The sequence below is a fragment of the Palaemon carinicauda genome, chromosome 30 (genome assembly GCF_036898095.1).
Source record: "Palaemon carinicauda isolate YSFRI2023 chromosome 30, ASM3689809v2, whole genome shotgun sequence".
Lineage (NCBI taxonomy): Eukaryota > Metazoa > Arthropoda > Malacostraca > Decapoda > Palaemonidae > Palaemon > Palaemon carinicauda.
The window spans coordinates 55,645,872-55,651,554 of NC_090754.1; the positions used below are offsets into that span (position 1 = coordinate 55,645,872).

The 5,683-nt window shown below is 46.8% G+C and overlaps 1 protein-coding gene across 4 annotated transcripts in view; it reads right to left on the minus strand.

The window, feature by feature from the left end:
- LOC137623145 (nucleolar and coiled-body phosphoprotein 1-like) overlaps positions 1–5,683 on the minus strand; it is a 524,118-nt gene that overhangs the window by 144,751 nt on the left and 373,684 nt on the right. The gene's annotated exons all lie outside the window — the stretch shown is intronic.

A 5,683-nucleotide genomic window follows, 5' to 3' on the forward strand; every position in this document is an offset into this window, starting at 1 on the left:
TCTTGAGAGACTCTCCAACTGGCAGGTCTCGTTCTCGGCAACCGAGGTCCTTAACCAGGAGAGGGTTGCGAAGTGTGCTATGCAAGCCACTTCGTAGCTTGACATCTGGTTAGGGACCTTAGGTATCCTGATACGTTCTGAGGATTTCTCCAAAGAACGCACCAGGAAAGCTATGGAGACGTTCCTTCTCTCAAGCACTCGCACGATCGAGTTTCTGGCCCACCAGGTCTCGAATTTGTGGGCAAACACTATCCTGAAACGTCGGGATGCGGTGGCTGAGAGATTCCATCAGAAGGTCCCTAGCACCGAGATCAATAGGCTCAGGCATTCTTCTTTAGAAGGAACGATCCTGTTTGAGCCTAAGGATGTGGAACAGGCCGCTGAGAGGTGGAGGAAGTCTCACCAAGACTCCCTCCTTCATAGGGCTTTAACATCTAAGCCCTATAAGCCTCCAGCACCCCAGCAGTCCCGTCCGACTAAGACCGCAAAATCAACGACAGCAGCGAAGACAGTGGTGTCTAAGCCCTTTCCTGTCAAGGATAGGAAAGGCAAAAAGTCCTCCAGGGGAGGTAAGAATCCTAGAGGGAGCAGCCAAGGCCACAAACGCTAGGATTGGCAGTCCCCCTGCATGTTCACCAGGGGGGGATGCTTACAAAGTTGCTCAGACAGGTGGCAGCAACTCTGGGCTGATTCCTGGACGATTTCCGTAATCAGTCAGGAATATCGTGTCCCGTTCACAACATCTCTACCTCCTCTGACGACGAATCCAGTGTCATTGAGCTCCCTTGCCATGGGATCGGCAAGGGGGCAAGCCCTTCGGGCAGAAGTCCAGACCCTGTTGAAGAACGGCGCTCTCCAAGAGGTCCTCGACGGGTCTCCAGGCTTCTTCAGTCGACTCTTTCTTGTAAAGAAGGTGTCTGGAGGCTGGAGACCAGTCATCAACTTCTCAGCTCTGAATAAGTTTGTCAAACAAACTCCGTTCAGCATGGAGACGGCAGACACGGTCAGACTAGCAGTGAGACCGCAAGACTTCATGTGTACACTGGATCTAAAGGACGCGTACTTCCAGATCCCAGTCCATCCGTCTTCAAGGAAGTACTTAAGATTCAGCCTAGACAAGAAAGAGTACCAGTTCAAGGTGCTGTGTTTCGGTCTCTCCACAGCACCACAGGTTTTCACCAGAGTGTTCACCCTAATATCTTCATGGGCACACAGGATTGGCCTCCGTCTCCTTCGTTATCTGGACGACTGGTTAATCCTAGCAGACTCGGTGTCATCCCTTCTTCAACACCGGGACAAACTTCTGAGACTTTGCCAGGATCTGGGGATCCTGGTAAATCTCGAGAAGTCCTCACTGCTTCCCACTCAAAGACTGGTATATCTAGGCATGGTTATAGACACCAATCTCCACAAAGCCTTCCCATCAGACGACAGGATAGCAAGGCTGAGGAAGGTAACAAGCCCTTTTCTCAGACGAGAAGAACTTCCAGCCCAATCGTGGTTTCGTCTCCTAGGTCACCTTTCATCATTGGCTCGTCTAGTCACTCCAGTGGCGACTCAAGTCCCGGTGGAATCAAGGTTACGATTCCCCGGATGTCCTGATCTCTATGGGACCTGCGGAACTGATGGACCTCCAGTGGTGGGTGGCAGACGAGAACCTACGAAAAGGAGTGGACCTTCTCGTCCTCCCCCCGGATTTGATGCTGTTTTCGGACGCTTCAAAGAAAGGGTGGGGGCCCCACGTACTGCACCACACGACCTCAGGCCTGTGGTCAGAGTCAGAAAAGTATCTCCATATAAATCTCCTAGAGATGAAGGCTGTTTTCCTGGCCCTTCAACAGTTCCAACAATACCTGGCAGGTCACTCTGTGTTGGTGATGAGCATCACCACAGTAGTGGCTTACATCAACAAACAAGGAGGTACTTTTTCGCAGCAGCTATCCCATCTAGCAGTAGAGATACTGAGATGGGCCGAAATCCACTCGATACCGCTATCGGCACGCTTCATTCCAGGCAAAAGGAATGTGCTCGCTGACAATCTGAGCAGAGCGTCTCAGATAGTGAGTACCGAGTGGTCTTTGGATCATCTAGTAGCCAACAAAGTTCTTACTTTGTGGGGTTCTCCGACTGTGGATCTGTTCGCAACAGCCCTGAACTTGTGCCTCCCGCTGTACTGCTCCCCACTCCCAGACACCAAGGCTCTCTGACAAGATGCCTTCCAACAACGGTGGGACCACATCGACGTTTACGCCTTTCCCCCGTTCTGTCTGATGAGGAGGGTGCTCAACAAGACCAGAACATCGGTCAATCTTTCAATGACCCTCATGGCTCCGCTATGGCATCACGCGGATTGGTTCCCGGACCTTCTGCAACTCCTAACGGAGCTACCGAGAGAACTCCCTCCACGGCACAATCTGCTCAAGCAACGACATGCCAACATCTTCCACAAAGCCGTAGCTTCGCTACGACTTCACGCCTGGAGACTATCCAGCATCTCCTCTCTGAGAGAGGATTTTCGCAGCAAGTTGCGGTCAGGATGTCTGGACATCTACGAAAGTCATCTGCAGCAGTCTACCAGGCAAAGTGGAAAGTCTTCTGTGGTTGGTGTCGTGGAAGGGGTATCTCTCCACTCGATGCCACTATTCCAACAATAGTGGAGTTTCTTGTGTATTTGCTGGAAGAAATGCGCCTTTCAGTCTTGGCAGTGAAATGCTATCGCTCAGCCTTAAGTCTAGCTTTCAGGCTGAAAGGAATGGACATTTCTTTATCGCTAGAACTTTCTCTACTCATACGTAGTTATGAACTTACCTGCCCTCAGTCGGAAGTGAGACCTCCTCCATGGAACGTAGTTCGAGTTCTCAGGTCTCTTAAGAGACCTCCCTATGAACCATCATGCCAGGCATCAGATCGCCACCTAACCTGGAAAACGGAGTTCCTGCTAGCTTTGGCTTTGGCCAAGCGTGTTAGCGAACTTCATGGTCTCTCGTATGACATCGCCCATTCAAGGGGATGGGCGGAGGTAACGTTCAGGTTCGTCCCTGAGTTTATTGCTAAGACTCAGAATCCTGGAGTAGCGGATCCTCGGTTCGATTCCTTCCGGATTTTTAGTCTCAGCTTTGTAACAGATGACCCAGACCATCTCTTACTATGTCCAGTAAGGAGTTTGAGGCTATACCTCAAAAGAACAGCTGCAGTTCGTCCTCATGTGCCAGCATTATTCGTCAGCACAGGGAGGACTAATAGGGGGGTCACCAAGAACACCATCTCTGGATGGATTCGTAGGGTCATTCATCCGGCCTTGAATCCAGATCCTCCTCCGTCACGCCACCCTAGAGCACATGATGATAGGGGCATAGCTACGTCCCTGGCCTTCAAAAGAAATTTCTCTGTGAAGCAGGTCCTTCAAGCAGGGGTGTGGAAGCGTCAGACAACGTTTACAGCCCACTACCTGCAAGACGTGACACACAGGAGGCTCGATAGGTTCTCTATCGGCCCCGTGGTGGCTGCACAACAGCTTGTTTAAAACCTCATGCTCCTTATTGGACAAGTAGCAGAAGGTTGAGGGCATTGTTACCCGGTTTTAGTCTGTATGAATGAAAAGGTTTCACTGGCCCTTATTCTTTTCTTCATCATCCCCTCTCTTGGGGAAAGCAGCATCCTGGGTTCTCTGCATAGCTTACCTCAAACCACTGCAGGTAAACCATGCTCCCTTGTGTTCCTAGTATTAAGTTAATACTGTTACGTCCCCATACCCTCACGAGGTGGTATTGGGAAAGTCCTAGTCTACAAGTTTCCATCTAAAGAACTTCTGAACAACTTCCTAGGACGAATCACACTTCTTCATACCTTCACACACAGCTTGCGTAGGCCGCAATCCTTGCGTAGCAAGGTTCTAGCGAGGTGCAGGGACTCCTTATTTCTTGGGTGCTTACACACTCAAATATCGAGCCCCCGGGCAAAGCCAAAAGCCAGTACTGGCTGGGACGTCGACCCTTCCTAATGGGTGAGTCACCCCTATTAAATAGCATAGTTTGTATTCCAGTTACGGAACAAATGACGAATTCGTAGATACTGTAATTTGTATTTTTCCTAACTATACAAACCTTAGCTATCCCCCTTGAAGTCCTACCTCCAAGCAAAGTGAATTCAAGCACAGGTGCGGGGGGTAGCAATCTACCCCCCCCTTACCCCCGCTAACTAGCGGTGTGGGTAGTAAACCCTTGTTAAATTTTAATGGCTCGTCATTTCAGCTACGCCGAAAGTAATACCCCTATTAAATAGCTAAGGTTTGTATAGTTAGGGAAATTACAAATTATCTACGTATTTGTCATATTTCAAGGTACAGTACTGTATATCATATGTAGATACAAAAAGTAATTAGTAATGAACCTCAAATTTTCTGTTAAGTCAATTAATTTAATGTGCCCAGTAGATATCCTATATCTAATTAGTTTTGGTATAGATTATGTTTGCTGATACATATGATTTATTATTATTATTGTTATTATTACTACTACAACTAGCTAAGCTACAACTCTAGTTGGAAAAGCAGGATGCTTGAAGCCCCAGGGCTCCAACATGGAAAATAGAAAATTGAGATAATGAGACAGATGGAATAGTGTGCCTGATAATACCCTCAATTATAAGGTTGCAGGACAGGGTCATCATGTTAAATAACTGATAAAGATAGCAATAGATTGGCAATTAGTATGTCTTTATTACCAATTTTACATCAAAGAAACAGTCATGATGAGGAGCCATTTTTGTGCACAATTTGAAGATTCTTGTTTACTGTACTTGGGATTTTAACCATGAGCTAGGAACATACTAAGGACTCTTCTCATTAAGTGCAAAGGCTTTGGGAAGAATTTGCAGAAGAAAGTACCAGGCTTACACTTTCTTGGCATTTTGTCATGACTGGGCATTCTTCTCAATTTGATCAGCTTCAGGGAATGCCATTACAGTATATTATTACCAGAAAGGGCCATACATGAATAATATGGAAAATAGCCATCTGCTGAAGAAGTTGATGAACGCAAGAGTTGATAGAAGTACAAGAGGAAGGCCAAAGTTTGGGTCGGTGGAGTGAAGAAAGCTCTAGGTGATAGGAGGATAGATCCGAGAGAGGTAAAAGAGCGTCCTAGAAATAGGAATGAATGGCGAGCAATTGTGTTGCAGTTCCAATAGGCCCTGCTGCTTCCTCAGGTTGCCTTGGTGACTGCTGAGGTAGCAGCAGTGTGGGATTCGGCATAGGAAGTTTCATTTGTGGTGGATAATGGGGGAGGGTGGGCTGTTGCATCCTAGCAGTACCAACCAAACTCAACTGAATCCCTCATCAGACTGGGAGGAGCTAAGAGATGTAAAGTCCCCTTTTGTTCTTTTTTTTTTTATTTTTTATTTTAGGGGAAGTGCCTCGGTAGATGGAGATGGATTAATAGTACTAGTCAGCTTCAAAATTTCATACTAATAAAAGGAGAGTGCTGAAATGGCAAATATACCTGTGACATAAGGCTTCTTTTGATGATAAACATTAAAAGTAGTTGATAGTATGTGTAAGAAAAGTTTATATTTTTTCAAACATTGTTCTATATTCGAAATGAATATGAAAAATACTTGAAGTACAGCTACAGTATATCATCCAAACATTTAGATGAACAGAGAAAGCTATAATGTGGTAAAATAA